Below are 19,242 nucleotides of genomic sequence, written 5' to 3'. Positions count from 1 at the left end.
TTTTCTCAACTACTCTTTCATCCAATATCTCTCTCACTCTTTTTCTACCACCCCAGCAGGATCCACTATCTCTCACTTTCTCTTCCCAATTATGCTCCTATCCAGTATTTCTATACCCCTCTCATCACACGACCCCCTTGGGTCCAACTTTTCTCCCTCCCTCCGTCCCATTGTCTACCGTCTCACTTCCTTTTCTCTGTTTCCAGGCCCATTATTTCTTCCCCTTCACCTCTCTTCCAACCTCAATCCAGCATAACCTCCTCACCCTTGCACTTCAAGAAGAGCCTTTAGGTCAAACAGGGCAGTTTACCTCGGCCCACGGCTTTAAAGAGTCTCCCCAAAGGCCAGCATGTTTCCCCCTTGTCTCCATCCTTGTCCAGCATCCCCCTGGCATTACTGATCTAACTTTGAAAAGTAATTATGGCCTGTAGAGGATCACAGGCACTACAGCGATCCTGATAGGCTGCTTGCAGCCTCCATTGCACTTTCCTTCTGCCGCAGTCCCACCCCTCCTCTGACATAATGTCCTATTTCAGAATGGGATGTACCACAGCTATCTCCTGCTGAATATTAGTGATTAATTGGCCAAATGCTATTTAACTGGCCAAGAGCTGTTCCTGGTCAGTTAAATACTGCTGAACATTAGGCAGCTAGTGTTTAGTTACATGTGTTTATTAATGGACACAGTTTTATATTGGACTACCTGAGTCATGCTCAAATTGCCTATAAAATTATACCCTATGGGCAGTTGGGAGGACTGATGACCAGTTGATCTCTAAGTTACTCATTTTGATTATGGTCACTTTATTGCACTTAGGGCTCTTTTAATCAAGCAGTGGTCGAACATTTTACCATGGGCTGGTGAGGTAAATGTTCCAACGCTCATAGGAATTGAATGAGCGTCAGATCTAATGTCCTATGTCCATTCCTGGGGTGACTAATTTTTTGAAATAAGTCAAACAACTTGGGATGAATGATATTTAAACAGTTGTGTGTAAATGCACATATGTGAATGCCAGGTCCATTAGAAATAAGATAGAGGTGATATATGATATGTTATTGGATGATAATTCAGATATTTTATGTGTGGCTGAATCCTGGACTTTGAAGACAGATGTTGGGGGTTTTTTTTTGCACCAGTGTTGCCCACCAGGGTATGGGTGACATTGGGCATGTCATGTGAGGAAACATGATGAAGGTGTTGTGGTATTCTGTAAGCTGTGTGTGTATGTGGTATTATATAAGCTGTGTGTTTATGCGAGTTAGGTGAATGTCTGGTGATACAGAATGGAATTATGGTGCTATGTGTGGTATATTTACCACCAGGAGTGATAAGTGAGCATGGTTTTCCTTTTATTGATTTTTTACTTGCCCATCTTGTAGACATTACTAACCCCCTGTTTTACTAAAGTACGCTAAGCGATTTAGCGCGCGTTTAACATGCACTAAATCTACGCACACACTAACCGCTGATGCGTCCATAGACTAACATGCACACATTAGCGTTTAGCACATGGTTAGCACATGCTAATATTTAGTGCACGCTAAAAGCATAGTGTACCTTAGTAAAAGGAGCCCTAAGTTATATTTGTTGGGGGATTTTCATGTTCCATTGAAATCTGAAGAAATAAAAGATGAGCATCTGGAATGTGATTTGTTTTAAATGATGCCAGGACTAAAGTTGCTACAAATAGTGAACGAGACAACTCATAAATCAGGAAATGTATTAGATCTTATCTTTCTTTCAAGTAAGCTGAGAGATAAATTGAAAGTCGGAGTAAAGGTTAAACTGGCTCCTTGGACTAATCATTGTTTTTTAACTTTCTTCTTTTCTACAATTAGGAAATCAGAACGGCAGTGGAGGAAATCCTGTGAAAGAGATGATCGTGAAAGTTATTGTATTAGATTAATGAAGTATAAATCATTGTACAAAATGTGCAAAATAAGTTCTTTCAAAATCGGATAAAATATGCTAAGAATAGACCAGGAGAATTATTCCATACTGTACGATATCTGATTGAAGGAGTTATTATAACAAGTAATAACCCTCATCTGAATATTGATAAGAATGCAAGGTTTTGGGTTTTTTTTTTAGCAAATAAGATAAATGGAGAGATGAAAGTTGATGTTGCTTCACATATTGAGTTGGTACATGAGAGTGTAAGAGGTGATCAGTTTTGGGACTCATTCATGCCAGTACGTGACTCCCACAAGATCATTATTGGATCCATGAAAAACGAGAATTATGTGGCAGTTGGCTAAAGAGATTAGCCCCTTTGTAGCCAAAACAGTCAATAAATCCCTTGCAAATGGGTCTTTTCCAGAAGAATGTAAACAAACAACTATTATACCAATTCTAAAAAAAACAGGACTAGAGATAGAACAGATGTCAAGTTATCATCCAATGTCCATTGTTCCTTTCTTTGGAAAATTAATAGAGAGATTGGTATTAAAGCAATTGGATGATTATGTTCTATGTATAAAGTGTTTAGATCCCTGTCAATTTGGGTTTTGGAAAGTTCATAGCATCGAGTTGGTACTAGTTTCAGTTATTAATACCTTAAGGGATGGATTAGACAGACATCTATCCTACTGCATGATATCATTAGATGTCTCTGGATTTGTTACTGTTGAAGTTAGAGAGCTTAGGCATTGATGAAGAGGTGTTGAAATGGTTTTCTTCATATTCAATAGGAAGATCTCTTTGTGTGAAAGTGGCCAGGTGGTGTCTGAAAGAATATTGGTGGAGAAAGGTGTCCCTCAAGGGTCAGCACTATCAGTGTTGTTGTTCAATATTTATATGGCAAAAAACTGAAAAAAGTTGACCCTGGTTACTCCACAAACAGAAATCCAACAAAAGCAAAAAGCTCTGTAGAGAACTGATGTTCAAGATGTAGGCTTTATTTAAAATTATTTAAAATATGTCTAGAACCCAATCCTCTGGGAACTTTGGAACAGAGGATTGAGTCCTAGACATATACTTTATGTGGATTTTCAAGCTCAATTTTAAATAATTTTAAATAAAGCCTACATCTTGAACATCAATTCTCAACAATATTTATATAACAACATTAGGAAAGATATTTCAAAAATCAAGGGTTCAGTATAGATTATACATCAATAATATGTTATTCTTCTTCCCTATAGGGGAACAACAACAAGGGGTTGAGGCAAGATTGAATCTGTGCATGAAAGAGGTAGGATTATGGATGTCTAGTCATGGGTTATAGTTAAATGTTAAAACTGAGATGATGATTGTAGGTCAGGATAAGGGTGGAATATATCATGAATGTTTGAATGTGTTGGGTGTTCAATTAAATGTGAAGAAAGAGATGTTAGTACTGGGGGTATATTTGGACTCTGCCTTATCAATGGGAAAGCAAATCTTGAAGACCATTGAAGGAGGATATGTTCAGTTGCATATTTTGCACAGATTGAAATCCATGTTGAGCCCCTATGATTTTAGATCAATGGTGTAAGGGCTAATACTGTCAAGATTAGACTATTGCAACTTACTCTATTTCGGAATAGCTAAGACAAAAGGCTCCCTTTTACAAAGGTGCGCTAAGTGTTTTTACCATGCGCTAAATATTAGTGCGCACTAACCCGCACGCTAAATGCTAACACATGCATGTTAGTCTATGGATGCATTAGCGGTTAGTGCACGTTTATTTAGCGCGTGCTAAATGCATGCTAAAATGCACAGTGCACCTTAGTAAAACAGGGGGAAAGTGTAAGGTTTTACAATTACTGATGAACTCGGCCACAAGGCTAATTACTGGTGTTTCTAGGATGACCCACATGACACCATTTTGAAACAGTTACATTGGCTTCCGTACATCAGAGAGTGCAATACAAGGTGTTATCCATAGTCAGGGCATGATTAATTCATCTAGGGCCCCTAGGCACTCAAGTACACTGGGCCCCCCTGTCCCACCCCCACCCCACCAATACGCCCAAGTGGAACAGGAAGCTGCGTCGGAGGGAAGCTTTGGGCAAGCAGTACCACTTGCAAAATTACAGTTCCCGTTGCCTTTCTTACCCGCGTTGCTTGCTTGTCTTACTTTCCATCGATAGGGGGGGGGGGTTGCCGATCGGGGGGGCCCACGTTGCCGATCGATGCTGGAGGAGCCCATCACCGTTTGGAAAAACACAATGTTGATGCCTTCCTTCATCGGGCTCCCCAACCATTTTGGCCCTAGGCATGTGCCTTCTTGGCCTATTGGTTAATTCTTGCCCTGTCCATAGTTCATCAAGTTTTGTATCAGCCCCAGTATATTTTCAGACTTTATTAGAAATATATTGCCCAGGAAGAGTATTGGTGGGATGAGATTGACATCAACCAAGGAATTGGGAATACATTATGCTGTGAGGAGGGCTATAATGTTTTCAATAGCTGGTGTTCAAATGTAGAACACATTATCTGACCTTTACAATTATATGCTGATTGTGTAAATTTTAAGAAGTTATTGAAAATTCAGCTATTTGTTAGTGCATTTATGTAATATGTTGAAAGCAGACAGCTTTGAAGATGTAAAGAAAGAAGATGTCCTTGTCTTATGTAATGGTATCTGTTTTAATATGTATGTTTTATTGGAAATCACTTAGGCCCTCTTTTGCAAAGATGCGCTAAGCATTTTAGTGCAGATTTAGCACGTGCTAAATCAACACATGCACCAACCGCTAATGCATCCATAGGATAACATGCACACATTAGCGTTTAGCACGTATTTAGCATGTACTACTATTTAGCACGCGCTAAAAAGCTTAGCGTACCTTTGGAAAAGAGGGGGTTAGTTCTAGGAGGTATATAATGTTTTTAAATAAATAAAATAAAAATATGCTTTCAAAATTCAAAAATAAATTCCCAAATATTTTAGACAGGTGCAGCTGAAGCAGATCCTTTTGTAATACAAATATAAAAATGTAGCCTTATTCTATAAAAAGCACTAAAAATTACATGCACAAATTTGGGGCATGCTTACAATTTGTGCGTGCAATTTAATCGAATAATGAGCTAATTAGCACTGATGATTAGGATCATAGCAATCAATTGTTGGTGCTAATTGGAATCAATTAAAATTTATGTGGATATTTTTTAGGCGTGGTTCCACAAAGGGGGTGTGGCCATGGGAGGGTCATTGGTACATCAGATCCATGCCTAATTTATCCCATCCTTTATAAAGCCACACTAGCGTTTTTAGTGCCAGCTGCTGCGGTAACAGCTCCGATGCTCATAGAATTCCTTTAAGCATCCAAGCTGTTACTGCCGCAACCAGTGCTAAAAACGCTAGTGTGACTTTGTAAAGGAGGGGGTTAGAAACAAGGATTTATACCATATTTCAATGGTGCGAATGGCCACACCTAAAGATAGGTAGGATTCCCAGTGCCATTCTATAAACAGTGCCTAACATCAAGACTATTTTTTATCAGCGTCAATGTTTTAGGTGTTATTTACAGAATCTAGGCTGGAGCGGAATTTTTTAAAAATTATAAAATTATTGCACTTCAATTGCATGTTAAGTCAGTAATTAGATCTTAACATTTTTGTATCCATTTTGTAAACCAACTTAAGCCCGGTTGGCTTAAGTGGATTAAAAATGCCCATATTAAATTAAAGACGTACTAGAAAGTGCTGATTAAATACTATGCTTCTCATAGTATTTACATTCTCATAGTATTTACATGTTTTCCTATTTGGAATTGTAATAAAATAGAACCTGTGAAAGCATTCAGTTCATTTAGGGATCCTTTCACAAAGCTATATTAGTGATTTTGGTTTGTCAAATGCAACGGAGTCCATTCAAATCCTATGGGCTTCATTGCATTTTCCATGTCGGAATCACTAGCGCAGCTTTGTAAAACAAGCCCTTAGGGATTCATTGAAATATACAGCTTGGCCAAAGGTGCATTAAGGGACCCTTTTACTAAAGCATATTAACTGTCGGCCTTGATGTATTTTACCATTGGATTTTGACTTGCAACAAGCTCTAAACTAATGCTGCATCAGGGATGGTACCTACTGAAAGTTAAGTGGGACCAGGAAATGGTAAGTATAGTAACTCTGCATTGACCAGTTTGTGCATGATAAGTGTAATGCTCTTAACATTATCATGCCCATGTTATGTCCACTTATAGAACATTCAGAAAAAAAGAAACTAATATGCAGTTTAACACAAGGGTAATCCATTAATATGATCATGTGGTGGCCTGTTTCCAGTTATGGAGGGTAATTATCTATATAGATCAACTACAGTACTTTAGGCATCAGGATGATATGCACCAGGCATGAATGCTATATTGTCAATACCCGTGTTGTTGCCATGATGGAATACTGCAGTGATGAGAACTTACACTAATTCAATGGCTGGTGTAAATGTGTATGCCTTTCAGCTATCTCTATGCAGTGGTGTAGAAAGATGGGGGGAGGTAGACCACCTAAAACTAGTTACCCCAGCAGCATATAATGTAATCAGAAAAATAATGATATATAATACTGCTCATACTGGACAATACATATCAGTATTAGAAGCCCAACACGCTTAAAGGGCTCTGGCCTCAGAATCGGAGCCTACGCACAGCAGTGAATCACAAACTGAGAAGATCCGCGTAGTTTATACAGCTCCTGCTCCAATCATTGGCCAGTAATTAGAACTTTTTTTGAAAAAATTTTTATAAAGCAATTTAATGAAGCTAAAACCCTTTCAACTTTAAAGGGATATTATGCATATGTAGTAGCCAGGATTTGAAAAAATGTGAAACCAGAAAAACTTATCTCAGAACTTGACTTGTCTTTATAACATGTTCAGTCACCAGTGTCTAATTTGCCGACGCAAATTAGAGGTAGACCACCCCAGGTATCATCTTGGTCACAGGAACAGGAAGTGCCATCAGAGGGAGAGTTAAGGCAGCAGGTTGAAGAATCTGCTCATGCCAATGAAGGGTTAAAGAGGCACGGGGGAAGGAAAAGCACGTGGCAAGAGGGTTGTGAAAGGATCAGGGGGCAGAAAAGAGAGCAGTGGGTTCTATCACCTCAGACGCTTCCTACTCTTGCTACACCACTGTCTCCACATCACCATTGCAATTGCACACTATGGTTTTTCACCCTCAATTTGTAGAATATAGAATAAAGACAGTTACGTGTGTGAACTGCAAATTAGTATCAATTATATTCAATCATTGCTAACACTAATTAGCAGTTAATGTAATGATTAAATTGCACATTACTGGTGCTGTTCTATAACTTATGCTATGGGTCAAATTCCGTATAGTGCGATCAAATTTGTGTAAGCAAATCTATGTGTATTGCTATTTGCACATGCATCTTAATTGTGTAACAAGATAATTGGTTGTTAACACCTAATAATTGCTGCTAAGTGGCACTAATTAGAAGCTACATGCATACCTTTCTAAGCATATTGTATAAAGTGGTGCACGTTAATTCTAGTATGTGACTTGTTGCATGGCCAGCAGAGAATCATGGGCAGATTTTTTTATATATATATAATTTATATTCCGCATAGCCTACAATTCTATGCGGATTACAAATTATTCAGGTACTCAAGCATTTTTTCCCTAACTGTTCGTGGGCTCCCACTCTGTCTATTGTACCTGGGGCAATAGGGATTAAGGGCTAGATTCACTAACCCCTGAGTCTGTCTCTGATCCATTCCCAATTGCATGCAGGCTGACAAATTCACAAAAGGCCTGCATGCAAATGAGGATGATCGTTGACACACTCCCCACCCAAGGTCAAGATTGCTAGAGAGCGATTCCTGGAGCATGCGCAGTCCCTGACAGTAGTGATTAGGGAGAAGCAGCCTCCTGTCACTGCTGTCAGGGCTTCTGCCGGCTTTTTTTTTTTTATAGACCCCAAAATATCAGACTCAGCCCTAAAGAAGTCCTTGATTGGCTCAGGTGCCTCCTCAAGGGGGGGAGGAGTCCAAGGTGCCTGAGCCAATCACGGCCGTAGGCTCCTCCCTGTGCATCACATGAATTCTATAAAGTGCAATCAGGGATGGCCACCCTTTAAAGAATAATATATTGTGTCAGGATCCGTGTTTAACTTCTGGTGTGAGGATTTAAACTAACTAAACGCTGGTGTGCAAGGTGGGTATGGATCCGCCCTATTCTATAGCACTGCATGCATTTTAAGGGAACATCTCGACTCTCCCATGACCCTCCCATCATTCTGACACCTTTGCAGATCCTCATAGAAACACTATCAATGGGTGTGTACCTAAGTGTGTTTTCATGGAGATTGGCCCCATTTCAGCGCCTTGTATCTATTATGATGGTTTTCTGCACCAAAAATTCAGCACAAAAGTAGTGCCAAATGTTAGGCACCATATTTAGAATCTGGGGGCAAGCGTCAATTTGTTTGCACAAGTTTATAGAATTAGGGGATAAGGGCCAGATTCTATAAACGGCATCTAAGCGCGCTTACATTACAGGCGCCGCTCCACATAGTTGTCAATCAACTGCTAGGCACTCTTTATAGAATCCCATCTAGCGGTACCTAGGCGTACTTAGACATCGCTAGGTGTCCTAGAGGTAGGCTCCGATACATTAGGCCAGGTTTTACTCAAGGCTCCTTTTACTAAGGTGCGTTAGGGCCTTAACGCACGGAATAGCACACGCTAAGTTGCCGCGCGTGCTAGACCTAAACGCCAGCATTGAGCTGGCGTTATTCTAGAAGTGTACCACGCGGTTCAGTGTGCGGTAATTTCATGCGTGCGCTAAAAATGCTAGCGCACTTTAATAAAAGGAGCCCTTAGCCTAATTTACCAGTGCCTAACTCTGATGCCTAGCAATGCCTAAGCCAACCATGCCCATTCTCCGCCCCTAACCATGCCTATTTTTCAGGTAGGCATCAGAGAGTACCTCGACTAAGGCATCGATAGGCGCTGCTCTGAGTTCCACCAGGAACTCCTAGGGCTCCTTTTACTAAGCTGCGGTAGCGTTTTTTAGCGCGCGCTGCAGATTAGCGCTCGCTAACCCCTGCGCTACGTGGAAAAACTAACGCCAGCTCCAAGGGAGGCATTAGCGTCTAGCGCGCACGGCATTGTAGCATGCGCTAAGCACGCGCTAAAACCGCTAGCACAGCTTAGGAAAAGGAGCTCTTAGTTTTATTTCTTTTTTAAAAAATTTATCAATTAACTTCAATTGCCATGCCATTTAAGTTAATTAAAACAATTTGGGTTGTGTGCGGACTTTAGTTAGGCGTTGCTAGGCATCTGAGATTAGGGCGCCTAGCGGTGCATAATTTAGACATTCCTTATAGAATTTGGCCCCAAGTGCTTCAGGGTCCCTAACTTGGCTCAATAACAAGGTATCATCTCATTTACTTTCCTTTTTTTTTTTTCTTTGTTCCTATTTATTATGTTTTACACAAAATGCATTTAACGTTACCAAGTAATCATAATCGATAATTAATGAGATGTTTACCATGGATACATATTTCTCACATACAGAGAAGATAACCCATAGTTTGGGCCACGTTGGTCAATTTGTCAACTTTAATCATTTTGTTCTATACTTTTTCCTAAGTCATTTGGTTTAAATAAGGACCTTAGGAATTATTATTATTTTGTAACTCTGTTTCTGTGTTTGCTGTGGAAACCTGGAAATCTATTACACAGACCTCATTGCCTAAAGATTTATATTGATCCTATAATACAGATTTTCCCCTCTGGTTTGAGCAGTACTAGAATAAGTAGAATTTTAACCTGACACCAGAGTGTGATCAAAGAACTTTACTGGTCAAATGAGAGAGTTATAAAATTGAAAGACAAGATTCACTTTCATCTGGAATCTAATATTTCTCCTTTGTGTCCCACATGCTTAACTGCCTGCTTTAGAAGATACTGACTTATTACCCATCATTTAAATCAGATGTGCAGAAATGGAGAATTAAAAAAACAAACAAACAGCTGGTTCCGATCACACCATCATGTAGAATCTTGGTTAAACCAGCACAAACTCGTTTTTCATGGGTGGGAGAGGGCAAGGAATGGCTGAGGGGGAGGTTGAAATTGTTTGCAACTCAAATTACATTTAAATCTTTATTTTTCTATTTAGTATGAACATTTTGCATTATATACAATATATACAAATATGGAAAAGAAAATTAGTCCAAGACAATCTGTGATCATCCTCTAAAAGTGGAGAAATGACACAATACAAGTCAGAAGCAAGAGGCCACTTGGGGCTCCTTTTATCAAGGCACGCTATGGGGGTTAGCGCGTTGGACATTTCATCACGCGCTAACTCCCGTAGCAGCCTAAGATCCTAACGCCTCATCAATGGAGGCCACTAGCGCGGAAGGTGGTTTAACGCACGGCATTCCGCGCATTAAACCACTACCGCGTCTTTGTAAAAGGACCTCTTGGTCTATTGTCATTATCCAGAAAAGAAAAACCCCATTTGGCATAGGACAGCTAGGTTGGAATTAGAATATCCTTCTCATTATATCCTACTCATTATGGGGTCCTTTTACTAAGATGCACTAGCCGTTTTAGCGCGCGCTAAATGCAAACGCATCCACATAATGGACTATAATGGACGCACTAGCATTTAGCGCATGCTAATATTTAGCTAGCGCATCTTAGTAAAAGGACCCCTATATTCACAATTCCCTGAATATTTTAGAATTACATATTTGCTGGCACACAGAGTAAAAGGGGATGGGGGTGGGGGAAGGGAGTTGCACTGGAATTTGGTTCAGGGAATTTATGGATAGTTTCTTGAAGGTTTTATTTTATTTGAGTATTAAGTGGGAGGGTGGGGGAAAATATAATTGTACATTATTGTCTGAAAGTTTATTGTGCTTGTCTTGTAATATTTTATGTATATGAATTCCTTTTTGCACAATTGTAGTTTGAAAATTCAATAATGATATACAAAAAAAAAGAGAGAAAAATTTCACTCAAGATTTTGTATCCATCAGCAATGCTAATCTAGCAACATACATATGTATTTTTAAATGCCATATTTCACAAAACCGCAAATACATGCAAAATAAGATGCTCAGAGAAATACATTTTGAGGAGGGGAGGGACAATATTCAATGTGATTTAACTAGGCAGAGATGATATTAGCTGGTTAAATCACATCAAGCAGCCTAGGAGCCGATATTCTGTGGCCCTTAACCAGACTGGTTACTAAATATCAGCTTTGACTACTGTAGCACAAACCGGTTACTACCAGGGTTATCTGGGAATAGAGAAGGGGAAGAGCTGGCAGTTTGGTAGGTCCTGGTGTTTGGACAGCTAACTGTGCATGTAGATGCACATATAAGGTAGTCCTAACTTTGCTCAGTTAGCTATGTGGAATATTGACTGTAGCCACATGGAGGGGCATAATCAAAACATATGTCTAAGTCCGATTTGGACATAGGGCGCTAGTCACCCAAAGTTGGTAGTGGGAAAATTCCACTTTCGAATAGTACATCTAAAATATATATGTATTTTTTGAAAATTGTCTATCAAGGTATTTGATCATCCAGACCGCCACTACATCTATCTTCATACCACATTCTTGACCAAAAATTCATCCAAGTCCAAAACATGTAGAACAAGACCTTTTGGATGTGGGAGGGGTCAGCATTGTGATGATCTGGCCACCCAGACATGGCAACAGATCAGTGGGGCACCTTACAGGGCACTGCTGTGAACTTCATAAAAAAGGGTGTAAAATAAACATCTCACTAGAACTCTCTTTTAGGTTATGATGAGCCCCCCAGAACACCCCCAACCCACTATATCCACCTGTCTATAACCCCAATAGCCCTTAAGCTGTAGGTATCACCTATATGGCAGTAGAGTAGATGCACTAGAAACAGCTCACTTTAAACTAGAGAACGACACGGTGGCGGTTACCCACGGCTAGCCGCGTTTAGCCATGGGTAACTCGCCGGAATGGGGAATGAAAAATAACAGTCGCTGTGGGGACGGGGACAAGGCCATTCACCGCCCGTGGAGCGGTAAATGGTCTTGTCTCCGCAGTGAGGCATTTAGGATTGCGCGGTCCCCGCAGCCACCGCCCGCCCGTAGCATTTAGCCAGCTCCCTCCCTTTACGTCACCTTAAATTCTGAGTTTGCCGGCTTCCATTTTCCTGAGCCGCACGGGTTCAAAAAGCCGTGCACGCGCAGCTGCGCGAGTCCATCAAGCTTCTCCTCTGATGCAACCGGAAACAGGAAGTTGCAGGAGAGGAGAAGTTTGATGGACTCGCGCAGCCGTGCGTGCGTGTCTTTTGAAACGCGTGCGGCTCAGGAAAATGGAAGCCGGAAAACTCAGAATGTAAGGTGAGGTGGAGGGAGGGAGCTGGCTAAACGCTGCGATCGGGTAGGTGGGGGCTGCTAGACCGTGAGATCGCGTTTGTTCCCGGCTCATACTAGGAAGGAGGGAGTGAAAGTAAAAAAAATTCTGTGCCAAGGGGATGAAGAGGGAAAGAAATAAACCCACAGCAGGAAAGAAAGGGGAAGACAGGCAGGTGAGCCAGATGCTGGAAGCGGGGGGGGGGGAGGAGGAGAAAGAGGGAAAGAAGCTAGATGGGGTTGAAAAGAAGAGACACGCTGGTATGGAAGAGGAAGATAGGGGAAATCTGGACAGAGGAAGGTAACAGAAAGAGGGGTAATTATGTGAATGGGGCATAGGGACAGAGTCATAAAGGGGACATGCCATGGGGATGGTATATGGACACAGGGGGGGCAATGGCAGATACATAGGAGAGATATTAGAAATGGGGAAAATAGGAACACAGAAGCGAGATAGTTTGTGGGAATGGGACAGGGACAGAGCTCGCAGGCTCCAGCGACTTGCACAAATTACATTGTAACGTGTCACGAAAATAAGAGGGAGGGAGGTAGATAGATAGGCCACGCGAGAGGAGCTGAAGGATGGTAGAAAGGAACAGATTGTAAAGGAGGGAGGGAAGGGTGGTGGTGGAAAGGAATAGAACAGACATTGAAAGAGGGTAGAGAAGAACAGACCCTGAAGGGAAATGTGGAAGACAGAGTGGGGAGAAGATGCTGGAAGGGAAGAAGACAGATGTCAGACCATGGGGGAGCGGAGGGAAGAAGATGGGTGCTAGACCAATTGGGGGAGGGTGAAGGGAGAGGCACAGTAACAGCAAATGGAAGACGCAGAGAGAAGACACACAGTGGATGGAAGGAATTGAATGAGAAGATGTGGAAAGCAGAAACCAGACAACAAAGGTAGAAAAAAAATTATATTTATTTATTTATTTTTTGCTTTAGGATAAAGCAGTATATTAGTTGTGTTGATAAAAATTTATAAACAAAGCCCTGCCAGCTGAACATCTCTTTCTCTAGTTCAGCAGCAGGAACTTTGATTTATAAGAAAGGAATAAGCTAAATATTACAGTACTAAGGCTTATATGGATGCTGCGGGGATGGTGACGGGGCGGTGAATGGGATGGCAGTGGCGGTGACAGGGCGGTGAAAGGGATGGCGGTGATGGTGATGGGGCGGTGAAGGGAATGGCGGTGACAGAGCGGTGCAGAGGATGGTGGGCCGGGGACGGGGCGGTGACGGGGACAGGTTTTTTCCCCATGTCATTCTCTACTTTAAACCTCAAACTGACAATTTTGAGGACATTTCTTCTTTGGCCTCTAGAGAGAGCAGGAGAGCAGATTTGCCTGTTTCACAGCACACACACACACAGCTCTAGCCTAGTTCTTAGCAGTCACATGCAGAATGAAAGCCTTTGCACCTGAGGGTTTGGGGCATGGCTGCAGGCTTTTACTCCAGAGAGCCGAACAGCTAGAGAGGGGAAAGAGGGAGTAGCAAGGAAGGTAGGAATGCTCAGGGCTGAGAGTTCTGGATGGCAGTGAACAGCCAGATAGCATGGATCTGGTAGAGGCTGGCTCAGAGCAGGAGCCAGTACACCAGGATTTATAAGCCATGGTGTTGGAGCTGTAACCTAAACTGTCCAATGGAACACTGCCTATGGAAGTCTGCTGCATTAAAGGCAAGTGAGTTAAAATTGCCTTATTGTTTAGCTAGAAGTTTTTGCCTCACTTTTTGTTTTGGATTTACTTGTGAGAACTGAATATTTTGGGGGATAAGCTTACTGAAAGCTTATTGTAACCTTGAGAAAGGTGGGATGCTTGGTGGCACATGAAAGAACTATAAAAGAACTGTTTTGGGGGGTTTTCCCCTCTGTGTGGGGAAAGGGCTGTTAATAGTCCCAGGAAGGGGGGACTGCTCTGTGTTTTTCTGTGGTGGGTTTGAGGGCATATCCTTTGCATAAAGACCATACAGAGCATACTCCTTGGCCAGCAAGTCATATGCTGGGGCCTAGTGCAGTAGCTGAGTGATCTGATATCAGCCCAAGAAACTGTTTGGATAAATTCAGAGAGTTGCTTTAGCGATAAACTGTGGCAGCTTTGAGAAGCAAGAACTGTGAATTTTGAATTTATTTTGAATATTGAGAGATTCAGGATAAAAGAGTTTCAATGAACTGTATTGAACAGCAATAACATAAGGATTGGGAAAAAATACTTTTCTTTTTTTGTGTGGGTACGGTGTGCACTGGTAAAAAGACCATACTTTATGTGCTTGGAGCATTCTGACAGTATTGCTTTCTTTTTGAGCCTTAGACTGTTTAAATCTGGATGCAAGAAGGCTGGTTTAAATGTGTATTTTTTATGCCTGAATAAACTAGGTCCTTGCTTTATAAAACATACTTACCTGGTGCTTTGGTGTTTTTCTGAGGTTGCCTTTTTTTTCCTAGAACCGCTAGCGCACCTTCGTAAAAGGAGCCCTAAGTCTAGGTTGGCCCACATCCCACCCTAACCACTCCACTAGATAAGCCCCTTTTAGCTCCCACCCTAACCACTCCACTAGATAAGCCCCTTTTAGCTCTGAGTGCACAGTGACATTCAGAGACTTAAAAAGTCCCTAGATATGCCCCAAAATAGGTTTGATCTATCAATGAAAGCGTGTGAGTGGTTAGTTAGTACCTTAAAAGTGAGAAAAAATATTTTAAATGTAATTTGGTGGGAGGTGAGAAGACAGTGTGCTTTTTTCAGAAGTGGGGTGATGTGGTCAAATTTCTTGGTGTTAAAGATTATTCAAAGCACTGTAATAAAAATTATCTGTAGCCTCCTGATTTCTTTTTGAGAGAGTTCAGTAATCTAGATTGGAAATGATCAATGAATGAATGGTGGAATGGAAGACCCTGAATGGTTTTCAGAGGGTTGTGCTCATGAGGAACTATCTAAATTAAAGGTAGACAAAGTGATGGGGCTGGATGACATACTTCTGAGGGTGCTGAAGAGACTTAGGGAAGTTCTGGTGGCTCCACTAACTGACTTTTTCAGTGCTTCTCTAGAGCCTGGAGTGGTACCAGAGGACTGGAGAAGGGCAGATGTAGTCCCTCTACACAAAAGTGGAAGAAAGGAAGAATTAGGGAATTACAGGCCAGAAGTCTGACTTCTGTAGTAAGCAAATTAATGGAAATGCTTTTAAAACAGAGAATGGTGAAGTTTCTGGTATCTGGTGGATTACAGGACCAGAGGCAACATGGATTCACTAGAGGTAGGTCTTGGCAATCAAATCTGATCTATTTCTTTGACTGGGTGACTAGAGAATTGGGTAGAGGAGGTGCGCTAGTTGTGGTGTATTTAGATTTTAACAAAGCCTTAAACTGAGTGCTCTTGGGATGAGCCCAAAAGTGACGTACTAGGTCAGGAAGTGGAAGATGACAGAGGGTAGTGGTCAAGAAATCACTCTGAGGAAAGGGATGTTGCCAGTGGTGTGTCTCAAGGTTCTGTTCTTGGGCTTATTCTTTTTAACATTTTTATAAGCGATATTACTGAAGGGCTATCAGGTAAGATTTGCCTCTTTGCAGATGATACCAAACTCTGCAATAGACACCCCAGAATGACAACTAGGCGGTCACCTCTTAAGTTATCCTGGTGTGGTAGATTAGATGCAATTAAAATGATGATTCTACCTGTTATAAATTATATCCTTAGTATGCTGCCTGTCTTATTTGAAAAATCCGTATATCATAAAATGGAAAGCTTGCTGGTTAAATTTTTATGGAATAGTAAACCACCAAAGATAATTCTAAAGAAATTGAAGTGTGATAAAGATTGGGGCAGAGCTAACTTTCCAAATGTCTATGAATACCAGTTGGCCTTCATACTTTGACAGAGTTGGATGCTCGCAGAATCGCAAACACTCTTGCCGGCTTGGCTTCAGTATGAGAAAAAAATGTATTTGAGGCTCCGTTGTGGTCAATTCCTCTCACAACTACTTTAGGGAAGTTGGGTAAGAATCCTGCCTTTCAAGAATTAGGAAAAAATGTGAACATTAAATGGATAAGATACATCTTGAGTTACTTTATGGAATAATCCACAGTATAAAATACAAGGATCCATTAGTAATTGGATAATATGGAAGAAGGCTGGTATCTGGCAGATACAACAATTGTTGCATGGTCAAGATTGGATGCCATTTTCTGAAATTGCGAATAAATATAAGCTACCTCAACATCAATTTTACAGATGGATTCAGCTTAAGCACTGTATTACAACAGTCCACCTTCAAATTACAATGCAGAAAGGTCAGCTGGATTGTTTGTCACTTTGCTATGCATTATCCTCTGGCCTAGGGGCAGCTGCCCAATGGTATAAACGTTTGAAGATTTCAGTTCAATGATTTTTACTGATTTTAATAAAATACAAAAATACAATCAATGTTAACAAGGCAAGATACAGACAAGTTGTACAAAGCAAAAAATCATAAAATATTATCTATGCAATACAACAAGCTGACCCCTGCCTATCTAAAAAGAGAGTATCAGCACAACTTGCAGCCATAACCATATACAATATCCAAAGCCCAGAGAAACACCAGAGTTATAATCCCTTATAAATATGGATAGCGAGCCATGATATAATGCATAAGTTCTGTTGTAGATATCTATATCCTAGCACAATGACTGAATGCCATCTGCCTGTATTGCAATAAGAGTTGACCAGACTCTACATTTTGATAAATGAGCTCATAGACTTGTGCCTTTCCACAATGACAATTTCATATTTTACTGTAAGGCATAATGTATTCCACCAATTAATATAATTCATCTTAGATAGGTCTCTCCAACAATGTAAGGGCCAAAAACAGCAAGACGTTAAGCAGCCTCAAATTATGATCAGGCAGTGTGTGCAGTAGGCCATGATGACCCAGTATGATAATGTGCAAACTTAAGGGCTCTTTGTATATTCAATAATAATAATAATAATAATTTTATTCTTATATACTACCAAAGCCAAGAAATTTTGAGGTGGTTTACAACAACATGTGCTGGACAATCAGCAAAGAGTTTACACTATATTGTTATCAAATATAAGCCATGATGATTCGAGACAGTTTACAACGAAAGGAGCTGAACAAACAGCGAAGTGGTCACAATACATAGTCATCACATACAAGCTTACAGAAAGGAAGAAAAGGAAAGTTTATAAAAATTCTTAGGTTATAATTCGATTAAACAGATTCATTTTTACAGATTTTCTCAAATTGAGGTAGGATGAGGAATGCATGATAATTTTACCCAGCCATCGTTCCATTTGCCTGCCTGGAAGGTGAGCATTCTGTCTAGGAATCTTTTGTAGTGGCTGGACTTCATTGTTGGATAGGTGAACAGATGAATTCTACATGTTTTCAAGTTTTATTAGGATTTTATATACCGCCTATCAAGGTTATCTAAGCGGTTTTTACAATCAGGTACTCAAGCATTTTCCCTCTCTGTCCCGGAGGACTCACAATCTATCTAATGTACCTAGGGCTATGGAGGATTAAGTGACTTGCCCAGAGTCACAAGGAGCAGCATGGGGTTTGAACCCACAACCCCAGGGTGCTGAGGCTGTAGATCCAACCACTGTGCCACACACTCCTCCACAGTTCTATTAGGCACATGTGAGCCTAATAGAACTATCCAGATTAAATTGGGAAACCAGGTACGTGGAGGCCAGACCAAATATTGATTTGTAACAAAGACAGAAAAAATTTAAACAGAACTCATGCTTCCAGGGGCAGCCAATGAAGTTTTTGATAATAGGGACTTATGTGTTCCCATTTCTTCAGCCCAAAAATTAGTCAAACTGCTGAATTCTGAATAACTCTGAGTCTCAGAATGTTTTTTTTGAAGGATCCTAAGTAAATGATGTTGCAATAATCGAGCATGCTCAAGATGGAAGATTGAACCAATAGGAGGAATGATGCTGCATCAAAGTATTTTCTGATGGTTCTGAGTTTCCATAGTATCGAGAAGCATTTTCTAACCAGTAAATCTGTGTGAACGTTTAGAGTGAGGTGGCGGTCCAGAGTCACTCCCAGAATTTTTATGGAATGGTCAACAGGGAAAACTTGACCATTCATGAAGATCGATATGTCTTTAATTTATCGTTTGGGCTTGCCAGAAAAAATTTGTTTTTGTCTGAGTTGAGTTTCAATTTGAATTTGGTCATCCATAATTCGATTTGCTTTAGAATGGATGATAGTTGATTCATTGTCTCAGAAATCAGGGTAGTAAGGGGAATAACTATCGTGATATCGTCTGCATAGATATAGAATTTAACTTTTAAGTTTTGCAGTAATTTCCCCAATGAGGCAAGGTAAATGTTGAACAATGTAGGGGAAAGAGGAGAGCCCTGCGGGACTCCGCAAGGGTTTACACAGCTCCAGGAATGCTTATTGTCAATATAGACTTGATATGATTTTTTACTCAAAAACCCTGGAACCATTTCAACACATTGCCTGAAAGACCAATTGACTCCAGACAGTCAATCAGAATAGCATGATCGACCAAATCGAAGGCACTACTTAAGTCTAATTGCAGAACTAGTGCACTTGTGCCTTGACTGAATAAGTATGAAGGAAATCTAACAGTGATGCAATGTCCGTTTCAGTGCTAAAACCAGATCAAAAACCTGACTGATTGTGCCCAATGACACGCCCCCAGGAGGGACCTAAGGCTCCCGGGCCTATTCTGATTGGCCAAGGCACCTTAGGCCCCACCAGTAGGCGGAGCTTTGGGACGGATGGGCCAACCCGGCCTCATTCCGTCGTTGGCTGCCTGCCGGACAGGCGGGTTTGGCTCCCGTCTGTCCGGCCAACTACACAAAGGTACGGGGAAGGGGGGTGGGGGTGTCATGGGGGTCACGGGTCGGCTGGGGGGGTGGTCGGAGGTTCTTGGGGGGGCGGT

Source organism: Geotrypetes seraphini, chromosome 1 (genome assembly GCF_902459505.1).
Source record: "Geotrypetes seraphini chromosome 1, aGeoSer1.1, whole genome shotgun sequence".
Lineage (NCBI taxonomy): Eukaryota > Metazoa > Chordata > Amphibia > Gymnophiona > Dermophiidae > Geotrypetes > Geotrypetes seraphini.
Note: the sequence above shows the minus strand (reverse complement) of the source record.